This window comes from Rhipicephalus sanguineus, chromosome 1, assembly GCF_013339695.2.
Source record: "Rhipicephalus sanguineus isolate Rsan-2018 chromosome 1, BIME_Rsan_1.4, whole genome shotgun sequence".
In the NCBI taxonomy this organism is placed as follows: Eukaryota; Metazoa; Arthropoda; class Arachnida; order Ixodida; family Ixodidae; genus Rhipicephalus; species Rhipicephalus sanguineus.
In genome coordinates this window covers 234,139,001-234,159,184 of record NC_051176.1, presented here as the reverse complement: position 1 = coordinate 234,159,184, position 20,184 = coordinate 234,139,001, and the positions used below count along the sequence as shown (strand labels likewise).

Sequence of the window (20,184 nt, the reverse complement as noted above, 5' to 3'; positions counted from 1 at the left end):
AAAGAAGGACAGTTTAGAAAGCAGTTGTGCTGACAATGAAATTATGATTTAGAAAACTTTTTGAATAAAGATAGCAGGAATCACAAAGGTATAGTACGCCAAGATACCTCCTGCAGGCAATATAATGCATCTAGCATCGGTACCGGCGGCGCGATAGTTGTTAGAATATTATTTGCGTATAAGTCAATCCCATCGCATGGGGGTGGTCAAACTTACATCCATGAGATCTTTTAAATCGCTGATGTGTGGAAGCCACTAAAGGCAAAGCAACACCATTCGCGTATTCTTCAGGCTTCATAGCGAGGCCCCACGCAAGAGAACCATCGATAACGACAGTACAGCGGCATCGGAATTTGCGCGAAATACGCCGCACGCATTGGAGTACGCGGTACAGTACAGTGGCTAGGAGCAAATGTCATGGCACAGACGCAACTAAAAAAATTAAAAAATCGAGAAATCAAAAGGTCGGCTGCACGTAGACGTTCGCGCGCCTGTTTTTGTCGAGACGGCGCTAGCGCCACCGCGCCACTCTGCTCATATACAGACGCGCAGACCACCAGATCGCCTGACCTCGTTGGAGGACTCTGGCGGAAAGATAAAGGAATGACGCTACCTTTAGTTTTATGCAGGGAGCTTAGTGGCCGCAGTATCAGCTTGAGCAGCAAAGTTCAGCCAAAGCTTATTGTTTTGCACTGTGAGGCTGTAGCTTACACGATAAACGGTACATTATTTGATGTATCGAAAATTCGGATGCTGATACACGTCTTGCGAGACGTATCGCGATACAGACACAATATACCCTAAGATAATGTATCTTCGATACTGCCCGGCACTGCTGTCACCTTTCTGAAGGCTATACTTTCCGGTATACACGTACTGCAGGAATGTGTAGGAGGGGCGTAGGCAGAAATGTTTTTCTGGCGGGGGGACCCTTTATGTAAGTTCGTGCGTGTGCTTGTATGTGTGCGTGTATATAGACACATGCAAAATTTTTAAGAAAGTCTGGGAGGTGAGGAAAGGGGTTTAAACCCCCCCCCCCCAACCCCTTCTACCCTCTACCTCTTTCTGGCTATGTTGTTTTCCGCATACATCGTGTGGCTGTTCCGTAGAATTGATCCTGTAGACTTTCCGAGGCTTGAGCATACATTCATTCTGCTCACACTGTACAGTTGCCTCCTATACTTACTGCAGAATTTCTGTGGTCTGCGTATACAGAAAATTATGCAAGTCGTCAGCAATTAACGTCTGATGATTCTTAAAATAAATAGCACAGCTATACCCACGGAGACCATTTCAGGGCACCTGAATCGCTATATACGAGGGCTATTCAAAAAGTAAGGTCAGTTTCTAATGTAAGGTCAGTCTAATGTGTAAATATTTACATATTTACACATCTAATGTGTAAATATTTACATATTTACACATTAGAATGAAGATTTAAATGTGCAGCGCCGTATTCTTCGCGAATGTACTGAAGTTACCGTTCTGACTCAGTAGTCGTCTACTTGTCGGGGAATGGAAACGACAATGTATATGCGAAAATCGTTGCTCGCGCCTGTTGTGAAGTGCGAGCTGTAATTCAATTTTTGCTTGCAAAAGGATCATCAGCTTCTCAAATGTATGCGGCATTGTGCCTAGTTTATAGACATGAAGAGATGAGTCAAGGAAAGGTAATAAAATCGTGTCGAGACTTCACAAATGGCCGCACAAATGTGCACGACAAAGAGCGGCGTGGAAGGGCCAGAGTACATACCAATGAAACTGTTCAACAAGTGGACCGGGCATTGCAGTTAGATCGACGACTGACAGTCGTCTGTCGGATGAATTTCCTCTTGTCAGCCGCACTAAAATTTGTACGACTGTAACTGAAAAGTCCAGATATCACAGTGCGTGCAAGGTGGGTACTAAATATGCCTACTGACCAACTCAAACAGCAAGGAATTCCCAGGCGGCGAACTTTTATGCAGAGGGACTAAAGAAACTGGTGCAGCAGTACGAAAAATGCTTAGAATTTAACGGTGATTATGTAGAAAAGTCAAATAGTCTTGTGGTAAACTAAACCACAAGACTATTTGACTATATATATATATATATATATATATATATATATATATATATATATATATATATATATATATATATATATATATATATATATATATCTATATATATATAGATATATATATATATATATATATATATATATATATATATATATATATATATATATATATATATATATATATATATATATATATTCATATAAGGCAAAAACTGCCTTCGAATAGTGCATTGTTAAAATATTGCTAAGCAAGTCCAATAGCTTTTATTAATCCTTTAAAATAAATTAGTGAAAGTGCATTTCGTTAAGCTGCAGCGTAATGAGGGTAATTCTGGTAATGCACTCATTACCAAATTATTACGCAGAAAAATTAACCGATTGACATGTTCACGAGGTAAACACGCTGCATGTGTTGCAAGAACACAACGTGGCAAACATTCTCTCTCATGGGATTAAGGTGGCATAATGCAATGTAATGCTCGCTTAAAACGGGTACGCATGAGCGATGTTTTACTCTAGAGGTATTCGTATTTGGTACTCGTAATTCCTCGCTTGTTCAAGTATTCGAATTTGTCCGAATAATTGCCTTTTTAACCGGATAGTGGGCCGCGGCCGAATATTCGAGAAAATTCGAACACACATTTTTCGAATAATATATGCTTCGAGAAAGGAAAGCCACTCGATTTGCATTCGAAATTTGATGTCACTCGTTCAACCTAGCGTGCAGTGCGCAACTGCACGCATGCGGGCGTAGAGGCCGAGAGAAATAAACGGGATGCGAAGACGAATACGAAAAGCGCCGCTCAAGAGGAGGAATGCTCTCACGCATTTGACTATACGGCCTAGAGATCAAAGACAGACGTCAACCCGGTGGCAGGCCAAATATGAAATGTGAAAATGAAGACCTACGCACTGTTTGGTAGACTGCAGACTTACAAAATGGGAAAGATGAAGCGGCGGGGTGCTGTCTCGCTATAGAAAAAGACCGTCGCGTTTCAGTTGGCACAGCTCACTGTTACGTTAAACTCAACAACTCCATTGCTAGAGCCGCTGTGAAGGGGACGCATTTAGTTAACCCCCCCCCCCCAATGAAGCCCAGACGTAACAAACCGGATTAACAGACTTAAAAAGTAACGCATGGGCTATAAGAGCTGAAAGAACAATGTTGAATTCAGCGTCGTCCCTCAAACGCTCCGGGTTCCCGCTCAAGAACGTTATCGGCATTAACTAAACAGCCGAATTTTAAAGACAATGCCTTCCTGTCGCGACTCACATTCTTTAACGGTGTACGATATACGATAATTTTAGGCCTAAATAAACGGAGCAAGCAAGAAAAGCAAGAAAAAAGAGTGGAGTAAGAAGTAAGTATGAATGAAGAAAAAAGAAAGAAGTAAAAGAAACACTAAAGAAAAAGAAAAGAAAAAAAACGAGAAAAAGCGACGTGGCAGCCAGTACTTCGAAAAGACGATAAAAAAATTTATGGCAGACTGTGCAGTAGCGGTGCCAAGACTGAAGGTATACAGCGCGCACTTGGGCGGCCTTCCTTGTTTCTCTCTTTCTTCTTCTCTTTCTCTCTGTTTCTTGTATCTCTTTTTTTTTTTTCATTTGTTCGTTTCTATTTCTTTCTCTACCTATTTCTTTCTCTTTCTCGCTCTTTCTATCTTTATTTCACTTTCTTCCATTTCTTTTTCTCTGCTTCCTTCTCTCTCTTTCTTTACTTCTGTTTATTTCTCTCTTCCTTTCTTTTCTGTTTTGCTCTCTGTTTTTTTTCTATCTCTTTTTCGTGTCTCTTTCTTTCTATATATTTCTCTCTCTTTCTCTGTCTTTCTACCTCTCTTTGTATCTCTTTTTTTCTCTTTCTGTGCTTCTTTCTCTCTTGCTTTGTATCTCATTATCTCTCTCTCCTTCTTTCTTTTTCGGTCTTGCTCTGTTTTTTTTTTATCTCTTTTTCGTGTCTGCTTCGTTCTATCTCTTTCTCTCTCTTTCTATCTTTTTATGTCTCCATTCCCTTTCTTTCTCTCTCTCTTTCTCTCTGTCTATGTTTTTCTGTCTTTTTATCTTCTTATGTCTTTACTCCCAGCCCAGCCAACTAAACAGCCGGTTTCAATAAAAGTTTATTCCTCCTCCTTTATTTCTCTCTATTTTGTCTTCCTCTTTCTTACTATCGCTTTTTTCTCCCTCTTTATTTTCTCTCTCTTTCTCTCTGTCTTTTTCACGTGTTCGTGTTCGTTTGACACTCGCACCTACTGTACACGGTAGTGGTGCTTGCCCAATTCCTGTGGCGCAAACCCACGGCTCCTGAGCAACTTTTCACGACGGAGCACAAGTTACCGATAGCTTAAACAACTTCACTGTAACGAGAATGAAGAGAGCGCGTGCCGGTTCATGATGATGATAGTCTTTTACGACGGAGCACAAGTTACCGACAGCCTAAACAGATTCGCTATTAAAAACGCAACATTGCCTTTATCCATGCGATCTCAATCCGATGACTGAGTTGTCCGCCTGGTTTGTGCCGACCAACTGCGGACACGCATGAAATGCATGAGGGGCGATTAGCAAATACTATTCATGGATTGCGCGACAATCAAAGTGCGTGTGTGCTTTGTTTGTCCACCGGAGAGAAGGGGAAAAGAAAATAACGTGGAGGTAGCCCGGCCCACGATGATGTACAGCGGACTTCAGGCAATTAAAAATATGAATGAACAGGGGCAATTTCACGAAGTACATTTTGCAAAAATCCAATTAAAAAAATGCTTAGGGGCTAAGCGAGCAGAGCGCGGTCGAAAGGACGTGAACACTGAACGCGACGCAGTTTAAATGTAAGTTGTAAATAACATTTATCACTTACGATCCCCAAATCGTGTGTGTGTGTGTGTGTGTGTGTGTGTGTGTGTGTGTGTGTGTGTGTGTGTGTGTGTGTGTGTGTGTGTGTGCGCACACGCATATACGCGTAGAGTGCGCGGTTTCATACAGAATTTGACACATTCTCAATAAACTGTTCACACTGCGCGCGTAAAGGTGACGGAAATCAATCGTGGGCCGACCGACACAGTCCCCTCGGTGTTTTCCCCAAGCTGCCTTTTCAAAACTACAAGAATGAGTCGTGAGTTAGGATAGCCTTTGTTTGTCACATTTTTATTCATGCGCGATAATGCAGCGTAAAGAGATAGGGGGAAGAATAAGCGTTGTACGTTACCGGGGGGAGGGGAGTAGCAAGCGGGTATATCATGTCTCCAGGTGGGCCATGGGGTAGGGTCAGTGGTGGATTTATGGGTCACTACAAGCAACCATTCTGCTTTCTTTTTTCTCTCGGTGATGTTTGTCTCAATACGGATAATATGTATATATCATATTAAATTCTGATACAGATAATATCTGTATATCGCGTCGAATTCTGCATATATTTACCGCATATAGAAAAATATCGCACAAAAATTGCATTTCATTCGGTACAGTCATGCGTATTTTATGAGAACTCAACGTTTTTCTGCCGTTTTCAGGAAACTGTCATTTTTTTCTATCTCCCTCTCTTACCTCTTCAAGCGCATGGCCGAGGTGCCTTCGGCTACACACTTTCCAGTGCTCTGCAGCGATTATTCGTCAAACAGTACGCTTCTAAAAAAAAAGAAAAAAAAAGCTGGGCGAAAGTTTCAAGCCGCGCCCGTTTCTGGGTGTCTCCCTATGTGCTGTCCCCCTTCCATTGAATCTGCACGTGGGTAGAGCATACGCTCGCCGCCGTTCGCAGTAATTGTGATGACAATCACTGGTATCTGGTTTTTCTTCTTGTTGTTGTTATTGTAGTCTAACAAGAGCGGTGCTCTATATACATATATGCGAAGACGTTCTGAGGGTTATTGTTGACATCGCGACTGCAGCAGACTTTTCTTGTGCCGTCTGCACTTGTGCCATCGACAGAACGCCTCGAATAAAAAAAAAAAAAGGTCGGCTCCCACTCTACGCACGAAAAAGAAAAGAAAAATAAAGTGAAACAAGGGAAGCTTTGTTTTACGATGATGCCGGAGAAATCGCAAAGCGTGCGTCAAAGGCTGACTCGGGGCAGCTTGTTTACGGCTTGTACAGTACGCGTATACTTCTTTGCATACGTATACAAAGGGCTTGCACGTATACTTCTTTACGTTTTTGTAGCTTTCGTACCACCAAAGGTGATAGAGATGTTCATTGAGCTAGGAAGTCGTGCATCTTCTAAATGGTAGGACGAACAATAATTCTACGCAGTGTCGACTACAATAAAAAATTATTGCATTTCTTTCGTCACACGTGTAATAGTTCAAACACGTGGAATAGTCACTACAATGTTGAATCCGCTTCCTTTCTTTTTTTTTAGAGCTGACGTTGAAATGAACAACGTGTCATTATACTTCACATAACACCTATAATGTATGCTTGCGATAACGGATGCAGCTGTGCATTTGCGTGTTCATGCATGCCGGCTATACAACCAACCTACGAAAGCACTCGCCACCCATTACAGCATGGCCACCCGTTACAACACCCATTACACGCCTTGTAGTGAACAGTAAAGTTGCGGCGACACCTAGCTGTCACATTCGTTTCTACTGTGTTTGTACGTGGTATGCGATTGGTGATGAGTGACACTCATCTTGGGGCGTGGTGCGGTAATATGGGGGCCCGGCACAACACCGCACGCGGGATCGCTCATGAGCCACCTGAATGTGCATTGTTGCGTCGCGCGCGTCTTCTTCGTAGCCCGCCTGCGCTTCGCTTAAAGAAACAAACAAAATGTTTTCGACATTAACCTGAAAGGAGCAAACCGAGCGGGGCAATTACCTACAAATCTCGCAGGGCTATATATCCACCTGCAACCTGCGCGATCCTGCTCCTCCTTTATCGACGTGTTTTTCTTGTAAAATGGGGTAATAACTTAAGTCCCGGTTTAAAGCCCAGTATCTTTTCGATATGCGCAGGTTCACGCACCCAGAATCCCGACCCGTCAAGCCAGCAGCTGCCGCTTGGAGGGTGGTGGACTTCAGCGGGGCGACAAGACATGCAACACTAAGACTACCACGTGGGAGAGACATTGATAGCGGCAATGGAAATAAATGATTTATACGCTCGACGTCGATATTGGGCCAATAAAGCATACAATCTGGCGTGGTTTTCGTTCTTCTGGAGCAACTCAGTGGCGTCGTCTATTCGATCCGTTTGACAGCTCAACAACAAAAAAAAAAGAGTAAGTTACGGTTACTTGTGCGTGGCTCTGCAGTTTTGGCCGTTGCTCACGCAATAACAGCTTTGGCTCTTAATAAAGGCATGCGGACGCGGTCAGAACGCCAACCGTAGACATGAAGAATAACAACAGCATAAACACACGCAAGAAGGAATGCGAATCTTTTCAAACAGTAGCATTCCTCGCTCCCAAACGCGACAAAATGTAACAAGACAGGTCGTGGCTGTTTAGGCTTCGCAAACGACAGCTTCTCAGGCTCTATGAGGAACTGTCGTTTCCTATAGAAGCAAGCAGAAAGAAGCTAGCGAAATACCCCGCCCCTATAAAGCGGATTGGTTTGCGAAACAGGGCGCAGCAAACACGTTACATCTGCAGACTGGGCTCGCTTATTCACTATTTCTTCTGCAACTGCGTCATGTATATCTAATTTTATTTCTCTCACACCCGCGACGGTAATTGCATAAGTGTGCTTTTCAGGTATCACCATAACCACTAGACCACCGCGGCGCGCACCGTTAGGTAATAACGTTAAAGAAAAAAAAAAATAAACACCTTTGAGCTGAAGTACGACGCCGAAGGCACGCTGCAAACCAACCTCCTTGTTGGCGTTTGCCGCCGTTCAATGCAAATTTCCAGACTTTTCGGCGCGGTCGCAGAGCTGTTCCTCGCCTTGTAAACAAGGTTTAGGCATAAAATGAGAGAGACAGCGGAGCGCAGAAGAAATTTTAAAGAGGAGGTAAGAAAGAAGAAAAAAAACTGAAACGACTCTATTGTCTTGTGCACCGCAGGGAATTGTCAGTAAGCTTTCGAAACCGCCGGCAAAAGTTGCCACAGCGATACGCCGCCTCCTGCGATACCGCACCACACTTGTGGGAAATGAAGGGGCGACGACGTTCGAAGAAGAGAGAGCGTGGAGGTGCTTTCGAAACTGGCGAGCATTAGGAAACCATCGTAGTTGCGAAGTATAAAAGGACGAGCAGACCGCAAACCTGCGCAGTTATCGGCGATCGTGGGCCTTGCCATGACCTCCCGATACCTCGCCTCCCCGCTTTTACTGCTGCTTGCTCACCACCTTCTTTTGTTTCAACTGATTGGCCTTTATCCTTTGAACGTTACTTTGGAATAATTCCCCTCATTTTTTATTTTTAATTGGCCTCATTTTTTTAAATTTTTAGTTGGCTTTTTAAGGACGGAATACAAACGTGGAACGGGATTCCCCTTTTTGATTTTGGTTCTTTTTCCTAACGGGGAACTTACTAAAGCCATGGACACCCCCGTAATATTTCCGGAAGTACCCACCCCCTTCAGTCCTTTTTTTCTTTATTTTAGTTTTTGCTTCTAATGTTATAGGACACGATAGGTTTTCTGTCTCTCTCATTCCTCTCTCATGCACTGCTGCCACCTCTACCCCATCAGCTGATGAGCGCGAAGCCTTCGAAGACATCCCGGAAGCGTTGGAATAAGAGGCACGTTCTTCATTTGCAGACGACCGTTTCCCGCCAACGTTTGCCTCGTTTTCGCTCCTCGACGTAGCATGACGAGCGGCTTGTGCGTATAGAAGGTGCCCCAGCTGACTCTACAGCCCGACTGTAAAAACATGCAAACGCACTTTATGACGAATGCCCGTTGCCGACTATTGCATGGAGTGAGTCACACTATTTTTTTGTGTTCCGCTTAACTGCTTTATTAGACAATATTCATTATTAACTTGTAAAGCAGCGAAGCTGAGCAAAAAATTTCAATTGGAAAGTTGTAGATCGTTTTGCAAAACGCCCGATTAGACCGTTTCTAACTTTATATCTATTAAGTATTGTTTTTTTTTTCTGCTTCCTGAAGATGCCTGCTAAAAAAAAATACAAGTGACATGCCCGATTGCGCGCCATAATTGCAGCGACGATGGTGGTGGCTGCGCGATGACGGACATAGGCTTGCCCACAGGGAGGGGGGGGGGGGGTAGTTACCTAAGAGTAGTTACCTACTAAGTCAATAATTGGGGCAAGTCTGCCCCAATCATTGACTTAGTAGGGAGGCAGGGCACTGCGATGAACCTTCGCTGCTCCCCCCCCCCCCCCTTCCACTTGGGGAACCCTGCGCACGCCTGTATATGACGAGGAATCTTGCTGGCGGCAGCACAAGCGATAACCGCTGCGCCTGCTTATTACTGTCGTGGACCACCGCAAGGGAAGCATTTCGTTTGTTCGCGGAACTTTAGGGAGCACTGCAATTACGGCGCGAAGACGATCATGTCACGTTTTTTCTTGTGTGTGTGTGTGTGTGTGTGTGTTTCGTGGGCACCTGCAGTAAGCAGAAAAGCACTAAGTCTTGGCAGATAGAAAGTTCTTAAGAGATAGGAACTCTCTAATCGAACGTTTCGCAAAGCGATGTACAACCTTCTGACTGGAATTCTTTGTGCATCGTTACTATAGAAGTGAGTTTATTAATCTTGCCTAATTAAGGAATGAAGCAGAAAAGAAAAAAAAAATGGTGTGACCATTTCCATACAGTAGTCGCGACATACATTGTTTGGCCGCGTCAACATAAAGCGCGTCGGCATATATATCTTTACAGTTATAGCTGGGGCACCCTTGTATACAGGCGGAACAGGCTTTCGAAAAGACCACCGCGCTCATTTATGGCGTCCCTTAGTTAAAAGGACTATTAACGAGATGACCTATAATGTAGATACAGTGAATATAGACAACGGCGCGCACGCACGGCCGCTCCAGCTGAAAAGAACGCGGAAGGCAACGCGATTGCGTAACGCAAGCGGTGGCGGACCTTTGCGAAAGGAGGTTGCGACATACTGCTCCACTTCGGGCGAGGCCGTTATTGTCGAAGCAGCTCGTATCAAGGTTGCCAACATGCTTTCACGTTGTTATGGACACTCGAAAATGGATAACGACAGACTAGGCGCGCGGCGCTGTTCTGAATGCCGCGCGTTAACGTAGGGTGACTTGTCACGATTGGGAGTGTGACTGACTGCCAAGGAATGGATTTCTTCCTGTGTTTAAGCGTGCACCCGGTGGTCTAGTGGTTAAGGTGCTCGACTGTTGACACGCAGGTCGCGGGATCGAATCCCGGCCGCGGAGGCCGCATTTTCGATTGAGGCGGCAATGCTAGAGGCCCGTGTACTTAGATTTAGGTGCACGTTAAAGAGCCCCAGGTGGTCAAAATTTCCGGAGCCCTCCTCCACGGCGTCTCTCGTAATCATACCGTGGTTTTGGGACGTTAAACCCCAACAATTATGTGTTTTTTTTTCTATTTTTATTTTGGTCGCAGCAACAGCTGCAATACGATTCCCACAAGAGGCCTTCGTGCAAAGAATAGCAAATGCTGGTCAGCAATGAATGGCCTGCACGGTGTGCGCTGAAGCTAGCACAGCCGCACTATAGACAGCATCGCGATAATTTAGGAGCAAGGAAGATACACGCGTACATTGCGGACAACGTGCTGCTTTAAGCCGAGCACTTCCACTAACGTGAGCGTTTGTCCACGCCGCCGGCATTCCAAGTCCAAGCGTGCTGGTTGAGCTCACGTTCGGTCTACATGCGATTAGTTGCCCCCTCTAGTTTCAAACGCTGCTGTTACTTCTCTCCGCGACAGGAAGCTCATCGCGCGCGCGCGACAAATGCTAGCATTGACGCCCGCACGCGCCGAATGCACCGTAAATTTCCACGTTTAGCGAGAGGCCCAGGTCGACTCCTCCACGTGCGCGACCGCGGTTGCGCAACGACCCGGTGTCGCGTCTCTATCGGCGCCAAGGACGCCTGGCAAGCTCCTCCTACCGCCCGTGCGCTACGTAGTGCTCGCGCCGTCATCGATCATGCCAGCGACCCCGCAGCCGAGCTTCCAGCTGCGAGTGGCGCGCGCTTTCAAGAACGCTCGATTCGGTACACGACCGAATGCGATGTTAGAATCCCGAGACATTGCTCCAACAACCGCTGCGATCCGTCTCCTCGAGACTTTGTCCCGCTACAGACCACATTAGTTTCCCTATACACTACCGCAGCCCTCCTGAAAGCTTGTGGCTGGCCTGCTTGGCGGAAACGCCTTATTACTGTTCGCCACTTTAGTGTCCAAGTATGCAATACCCGAAACGACTGCTTAGGCCCAAAGCACACTGGCGCGATGTGGGAACAACGCCTCCTCGCTTCCGGTGTGGCGGAAGTGTTGGGGAGGGGGTCACTAACCTCTCCTCCGGCGCGCTCTAGTCAGGCAGAAAGACCGAACTGTCCAGCATGCAGCGGAATGGTTTCGCGCCTGACAATCGGCCACACTTTCATCGATGTCGCCGAAAATTTCTATACATTTTACTTTGCAATTTTATTTTTTGAGCGAGGGAGAAGACGGGGCAGACTACGGGTACACTGTCTTTTTTTTTTTTTTTTTTGTCACGGAAAGCTTCGAATGAGGTTCACCTTCCGGTTGCGCGGAAGCGACCCCTTTATCGCACTTTCCCGTTTAACACTACCAATGTACAGAAACGAAGCGGTGGCGACACCTGTTGAACTACGAGAACGTCCACTAATAGTTTATTTTATTTGCGTGATGAAGTATTATTTTCGCACTGCTGTAATGGTCAAACAACGCAGAACATACTGTCCCTCAGATCATAAGTGTCAGTGACGGAGTCGTCCCCTGTCCCCGGCCGCAATCATTAGACAGGCTCAATTGCCGGCTATTTTTTTTTTTTTTGTGACGTGTAGTGTACTGCTGGAACCGTGACTAAATAATAAACTTCCAACATATGACAACAACACGGAATGATTTATTTTGTGGGCCTCCAACGATTCAGTCACATTTTATATTCCACACGAACACACCACATGGGCGACGCCGTGAGTGTCACTTAACCTTCCAGCAAATTGAGGAAGCTATATATACATATCCGCTTCATATCGTGGTATCTCTATATGAGAACCACCCGAAACAGGTGAACGATTATTATCATCATTATTATTTGCCGCTGTTCTTGAAGACACAGCATCCAGGGAGGAGTGTTATATATCGAAAAATGTTAAACAACAATGACGGACTCCGATAGGAAGCCGTAATTGTTACACATAAACTAAAACCAGTGCACTCGCAACCGTTTTATTTTAGACTGGATGTTGTAATGCTTCTTCAGAAATGCTCTCTAATGCTTCTTCGAGCAGCACATTGAGCACAATATTCGAACGTGCTTGTTGGGGGAAAAAAAAAAGGAGTTTTGCGAAAATGTGTGTTCTGTTGTACTACAATATTGGGTGCGATCGAAGCCCATAAGCCCCAGCGCGCTTGGCGAGCAACGCCTGCGATTTCGCAGTCGAATCCCGAGAAGCGCAGCTGGAGCGGAATGCTGCCGACGCGGCACTCCGGTCGCCAACGCCGAGCGACCAATCCAGACGCTATGTCGACGCGCTCAATTCAAACGCGCCCCAGGATGGCTAAATCTGCGTGGCCCAAATTCGCTTGGTTCCTTGTGTTGTGTTTGCTGTGAATGCTGCGAGTGTGACGGCCAGTCGCAGCAGTGCCCGGGCATAAGGGTCGAGCCCACCAGTGAGGCGGTTTGATGGCACGGCCGAGCCTCGCTTCTGCGGCCGAATTTCTGGAAAAGTGAACTACGCAATTCCAACAAAACACGAGTTTTTTGTTGTTTTCAATTACTAGCAACGCAGAATGACTAATTCGCAATACTCTACTACCATGTGAAGTTCTACGTGCTTCTGCGTTGGTAAGCCGTACCATCTAGACACTCCAGACTCTAAACTTTTGGCACAATGCGATGATATGCGCCGATTCAGAAGCGCACAGAAATAATATATGCGCCTAACAGCCTACACTTAGATATGTAGGAACATCGAATCCAGAGAAGAGCAAGGATATGATCGGCAGGGCTAAAATCAGCCTCGCACCTCCTTTCCTAATCTTCCTTTTCAATTCCTAAAAAAATCATTGTTTCAAATATTTATAATTGAGCCACGCACTAACCAGCCCGCTCTCGCTGGAAAACTGACGGTTGCAAGAACCTACGTGGCTTGCAGGATACGTGGTATTTCCAATGTTGTTCCCCGACGGTTTACGTGTCGTGAATTGATGGTATGGCTATGAAGGTGCGTGGGTTTCTGATCCAGGTTTCAAGAGTCCAAATAAATCGCCGAGACACTGCATCTATGGTGCTGTCTCAAAACCCAAGAATATTGGTCAAACACGTCCGTGAAATCCCGCTGTTCTAAATGTCCGGATGACGACAGGTCTCAGCACCCGAGGCGGGCTAGCATTCTTCTGTATCGGCTACTGATGAAGCAGTTTTATTTAGTTGATTTTTAAGTATGCGCAGGTTTTACAGAACCAGAAATTACACGCCAGTGCCAAAACTGGTGCCTGGGCCTTACAGAAAACGGTGCTCGATGCCGAGCCAGCTCACCTTTTTCGTGAGTAAACCCCCAGACGACGACTGCGGGGGACGATAGGCCAAGCACAGCGCTCAGCGCGATCGCAGCTCTGTCTCCTCCGGGTTGCCTTGGCACGTGCCGCACTCGTCCTCTACGCCCCTCGCTCAGCGACAAGGGCTCCACGTGCCGAACGCTCTCGGCATCGGCACGTGTGCTTCGGAGCGCGACCTACGGAGCGGCGCCGCGCGGCGTTCACAACCGGCCGTCGGCACGGGCCCCACACTGCTCGATATAGCCCACTTTTGCGCGCCTTTCGGGGCCGAAACGTACGCACGCAGTCTCCGCTTATCAAATTTAGTATCTTTATTTGAAAATTATTGCACCAAACGCCGGTTAGTTCTCGAACTGGTTCGACAGCGGGCTCCTGCACTTCGCTGGAGGCGACGGTCGCTCCGTTGCTGCTGGCCTCCAAATTGGGAGAACAGACGCGTGACGTCAAAACCCATGTGACGGCGGCGAGGCCCCGCCTACTTCTCGTGTCGAGGCGGGCGTGCGCTCGTTGACGGGAACAGCCACGGCGCGTGGCTAGAGGAGGGAGACGGCGAGAGAGGAGGAGAGAGCACGAGGCAACACCTGCTGCGCCGGCGGGCTGCCGTTACCTCGAATGGAAGGCCTTCCGCTGAGAGTTCATTGTATGCAGCGGCCGTAGTGAACCTCTCGGGCACAGGCGCCGGCATCGATCGGCGCTCGCGGCGAAAGTCCTGTGCCGGAAGCTGCTGCTTCCTGCTGGCACGCGCTCTTCCTCGAACTGCGAACGCACTTAGTTTCAAAAGCGCGAATAAGATTGTCGGCGGCAGCATTAACGGACAATGTGAATAGTTTGGACTATATTTCTTACGGCAATGCGAGCTCGAAAGAGACAAAATAAAGGACTTGACCAACGCTGACTTGCATGGAATAAAAAGAAGTATTGCTTTTACGTAGCGCAGAGCAGCGTAAAATGTTTCTTCGATGTTTTTGTTTGTTTGTTTTTTTTACAATTTTGCATATTCTTGCTCATGATCAGAACCCGTCATTCAGGAGCAACATGCACTGCACTAGGAGAAAAGACGTTCTGCCAGTGCAAATAATTTACGCAAAGTATGCAGCCACACAAAGCCGCATTATCATCGGCTCTGTCTTTACGCCTCCCAACGCAGCGATGAGACACTGACAGAGGTCCCAATGTAGTCTTTTAACTCGCACCTAAATCTAAAATCTAAAGAAGGCGATAGTTGGAAACGGCGTATGCAAGAGAATCACATCACATCTACTGGTGGTAGTAGTGTGATGACATCACGCCACCTGCTGACAGGTCGATAGTCCCAGCAGCGCAATGTGATGAGCTATTGCAAATGAAACAATAAAAATTGCGTCGGCTGTACTAATTCGGCTAATAACCGTAAACAACAGATTTAAAGCTCCGTCGTGTGTTTCCTTTCTGTTATCTGTCCTTTTTTTTTTTTTTTTCGTGTGTTTCGCGCGAAGGCTGGGACCGTTGCCAATAGAGTGTGTGCAGCCTTATCGATTTGTCGCAAGTGCCAAGGTCTGTGAGAGTTGCAGATGAGGCGAGGAGAACATGACGCGCTAACTTTATGCTTCGCCAATCCAAGCTCTCCCAGTGTGACGATGGTTGCACGTACTCGCATCGGAGCAGGGGCGTAGCCGGGGAGGGGGGTTGGGGGGTTCAACCCCCCCCCCCCCGACATTTTCAATTTTGCTTGCGTATATATACACGCGCAGATACAAACTCACGCATAAACATACATAAAGAATGGTTGAACACCCCCCCCCCTTCCCGAAAAAACTTTCTGGCTACGCCCCTGCATCGGAGGTCTCCTATAATAATAGTTTATGTGCAAAACCACGATATTATTATGAGTGACGCCATATTGCGGGGGGACATCGCATTAATTTTGCCTACCTGGGGTTCCTTACCGCTCACCCAAATATAAGTACACGGGTGTTCTTGCATTTCGCCTATGCCTCCGCGGTGGCTCGGTGCTTACGGTGCTCGGCTGCTGACCCGAAAGTCGCGGGTCCCATCCTTGCCACGGCGGTCGCATTTCGACGGAGGCTAAAAATGCTAGAGGCGCGTGTACTGTGCGATGTCAGAGCACGTTAAAAAGAGCCCCAGGTGGCCGAAATTATCCGTTACGGCGTCTCCCTCCCACAGCCTGAGTCGCTAATTGGGACGTTAAACCCAGTAAACCAACCAGCCTTGCATTTCGCCCCCATCGGAACGAGGCCTCCACGGCCGGGAATCGAACAAGCGTCCTCGGGCTTAGTAGCGCGACACATTACCTGCTAATTTACCACGGCAGGTTGGTGTCCATCTTTTCTGGCTAACCCGAGCGAGGCACACGAAAGAGTAATGATGACATCCAAAATGAAAAGGGCCGATGCAATAAATGGGTGGAGGAATCGGTTCAGAATGCGCGTTCATTTATTCGCGCAAAGAATAAACGAGCCGCGGACTTGCGGTTCGCTCCCCCGACCCCCTATCCCATTCCGTCCGTCAGCCTGGGAGTGGCACGGAAGCAGCCATCGGTCAGGATAAAGAAAGAAAGAAGGAAAGAAAGAAAGAAAGAAGAAAGAAAGAGAAAGAAAGAAAGAAAGAAAGAAAGAAAGAAAGAAAGAAAGAAAGAAAGAAAGAAAATAAAGCGCGGACTGAATGTAATGCAACTTCGCCGTAAACTGAAACCTTCGCGCCGGAGTTATGTTGAACATTACAGCAAGTTGATAAGTGTTGTTTTACGTGCCCAAGTATAATTATCAGAATGAGTACACGAAAAACGTTACGCGAGAACCCTCCCCCTTATTAGCCCTCCAGACATCATATTCCCACCACTGCTGCTTTACTCTCCATTGCAGGTAAAAAAAAAATACTGATACCTGTAGAGTAGATGTTATTCCAGACAAATCCTGGAAACTTTTCCGGAGATGCATTCGACCTCTGATTAGGGAATGTACGAAAATTTTGAAAATCGAGTCGAATAGTGTCCTACATGTCTGGGTCTTCGAATCGAATAACCGCAATTCGTAAATACGAACACTTTTAGAATAGTTTCCGAATATTCGAAAATGCCAATGCACACAAATAAACATGAAATTGGTTCAAAAGTACGATAAATTTCATTTTCGCGGACATATTATAGGCAAAATGCGTGCGACGCTACGTAGTTCAGCAGGCTATTTCGCTCTGGCAACCCGCCTCTAAAGCCATGATTCGCACGCCTTCTCAAGTTACGCGTGCATACGAAAAACCTACTTGTTTGATCGGGATGGTCCATTAGTGATTTTTAATGATGATATTATGAATAGTAGGATGTGGACGCACTTTCACGTTAATTGCCAAAACGGTGATTCAGTATTCGAAACTGCTCGAAAAGTATTCGATTCGTTTCTGCCGAAACCACGATATGGTTATGAGGCACGCCGCTATGGGGGACTCCGGATTAAATTTCGACTACCTGGGGTTCTTTACGTGCACCTAAATCTAAGCACGCTGGTGTTCTTTGCATCTCGCCTCCATCGAAATGCGGCCGCTGTGGTCGGGAATCGAACACACGACCTCGAGCTTAGCAGCGCGACACTTTATACGTGCTAAGCTACCACGGCGAGTTGCTGTAAATATAGTATCAACTAGCCGGTTAGAGCGTAACTAAACTCAGTCTAAAGTAACGTAAAATGTGAAATAAAATAGAAGAAATTTGACAGTGAGCGAGTAGTTATTTGCAGCGCCACCATCCGGGATTCAACAAAAAGTTGAAGTATGGCCTCCGAGATTTTTGCGAATACAAGACTCGAAACGAGATTTCACATCGTACGTTACTTTTTGTAGCAATACGTAACAACTGAAGCTAGTTTTAAGAAACAAAGGAAAATAATACAGCTATAAAAGGTGACACTAAGAATAAAGACCCACCATCTACAGCAGCGATTCGAACGCGAGCCTTTTGAGCGGGAAGCGGGCATTCTACCCCTGCACCACTTTGGCGGAGCCGCGCGCAACTCGTAAACGACGACACATTGCAGACTACCCGTCGCAGCGCCACAAGCGGATTGACCATGTTTGAGCTTCACTTTCCGTACATTAGCGTTGCGACCGTTCCGAGCACTCCCCTGTTCCAGTACACTCTAGTTGGGTCTTTACCTTCCTTATAACAGAATGTAATACATTTTACCGATAAATAATTATGGAGGACCAAGAAGTCGCCGCCTAAATCTATGAGATCACGGCGAGTTGGTGCGGAAACCTCAGGGCAGCGTCGCCACCGGCAATTTACTTTTCTCTCGCTTTCTCCACTGCGCGCTAGGGCGCGTCTCGCAGGACCTCATTAAAGTTATTTCAATCAATCAATCAATCAATCAATCAATCAATCAATCAATCAATCAATCAATCAATCTCGCTTACCAAGCGTCTTCTCGGGGCAAGAGTGGTGCTTTTAGAACTGTGCAAAGGGCCACACTCGCATCTGCTGGATGTACTACTTGGCGCACCCACATGGCACACCTACCCACAATTAGGGCAAACGGGCTCAGCGAGCGCGACAGAACGCTCAATGGGACTTCCTGATGTATACCTTGACTTGTATATGCGCTGCAGCGAAAGTGCGTGTGTGAGCAATTTTATCGGACGCCTTCGACTGTCTATATAAGCACGCTCATTGACTAATAAATGATGTAGTAGAGGCTTTCCTAATGCATGGAAATGGCGACACGTGCTTTGGCCAACAGTCGCCGAGCCTCTCTGTTTGGAGTTGAAGTTAATCTGATGAAGAAGAAGAAGAAAAAAAAAATTACGAAATCGTGGTGCGTCAGCTCCGAAGTACATTGATCGGCGCATTCGTTTTGTAAGCGCTTGTTTTTCATTTCCATTTTCGTATGAAATGGATTTCGATAACAACGTCGAAGTGATCGGAAGGTCGTCCTAAACTTTCTTCATCTTTGCGCACTTTTATTTCTCCGCCGTGCAGCTCTTTCATGGGTGCATTTCTCATCGCCGATGACGATACCATCCCCTTCCCTAAAGTACAGTGCCCCTATGTCCTCCTCAAAAGCCTGTGGCAAGAACCTTATTCATAGGCTGATCTGCGGTGCCGCGTGCACGTGGCTTATAAAGTCAGGACTGAAGCTTTCATTTTTTTCCCTCAGAATCGCGCATGCTTTAGTTTTGAACAGGACGAAAGCTTGCCACAGTGACGGAGACTGGAGCCAAGAAGAGTTCGAGGGAACGCGTTTCGATCGCGGGAGAGAAAGTGGGCGGGTATATGCGTACGTTTAATCTTTCACGCGCGAGCGAATCGCGACGCTGTAATATGGTGAAAGAGCATTACTGGTGGTTTTGAAGACAGGAATGACGCTTTATTGTGCAACCCACAAGGTAGCACGGCGCAGCGTCGTTTTTGGGGAGAGGAAAGGGCAGCGAAGAAGAGAGCGGAAAGGCGAGGCCACCTTTTCGAGAAATGAGCACCAACAACACCGAGCGCCATGCAGGCCGGGGTACCTCTCTCCCCATTAGAAGAACGTGTGCCTGGCGGCACTGGGAATCGAACCAAGTAGCTCCCGCATAGGATGCAGACGCTCTAACCAATCGACCACCGCTGCGGTTGACAAAGACTATCCTTTTGACATCTTGAAAACTAGGTGACAAGATGACGTACTGCCAACTGGCCTAACAGCAAGTTATAACATCCTTTTGACTTCGCGTACGCGCCCCCGACCTCCCCCCGCCTCCCGCATTACTCCCAATAGCCTAACCGAGTACAGTAACATATATCTATGCGTCCCAAGAATTCAGCGTTCGATCCTCCGAGACCGTTCACTTCGATTCTCTTCAATCCGGTTTCCTTTTTTCCTCCTTGAACTTTATTTTTTGCAGTACATACACGTGTACGTCCTATAAGTACAGAAGAGCGTCAGCGAAAATATTGCACCAGTACGTTTCTCCGTGCGAACGTCAGGGGGGAAAAGAAGTGACAATAACGAGAAAAAGAAAAACCACGCACGCACGGCAACAACACGTGCATCGCAATGCACACGGGCTATAGGTGGCGCGCGAGGTTATCCAAGATGGCGGACCGAGAGAGTATGAAACCGTTGATTGCGCTCCCGTGTCGTAGCACGTTTGGCTTTTTTTTTTCTTTCTTCTCGTAGTACGTCGATTATGTTCTTATTTTTCAGAGTTTATTCAATTCGACTGCAAAATGCTGCTGCCTCTTATGAAGCTGCTATTTGTAGGAAACATTATGGGACACCTTGAAATTTACGAAATAAAGGATCCGGTGTCTAGTCGAAGGTGATGAAGTTTTGAACGTTGCAGTCACCTTATTTACTGTGGCGTCAAGAAATGCAGTGTTCACGCTGTTACGATTGAAGAACAGTTGACAGACATCCCCGTTAGAGGGAAGCCTCACGAACTGAAGTTTATTTTTGACGGAAGCAGTATTATCAATTAGGCACGTGAGATTTTTCTTGTATGCTGCAGCCGCAGT

The 20,184-nt window shown here is 46.5% G+C and overlaps 1 protein-coding gene across 3 annotated transcripts in view; it reads right to left on the bottom strand.

The window, feature by feature from the left end:
• LOC119374771 (uncharacterized) overlaps nucleotides 1-20,184 on the bottom strand; it is an 89,260-nt gene that overhangs the window by 53,502 nt on the left and 15,574 nt on the right. For 2 of the 3 annotated variants that reach the window (XM_049420311.1, XM_049420307.1), the window contains exon 1: nucleotides 13,681-13,844. The exons of the other annotated variant lie outside the window; for it this stretch is intronic. The gene's annotated coding sequence lies outside the window, so the exon portion shown is untranslated. Of the gene's footprint in view, nucleotides 1-13,680; nucleotides 13,845-20,184 lie in introns of those variants that run through there. 3 annotated transcript variants of the gene reach the window in all.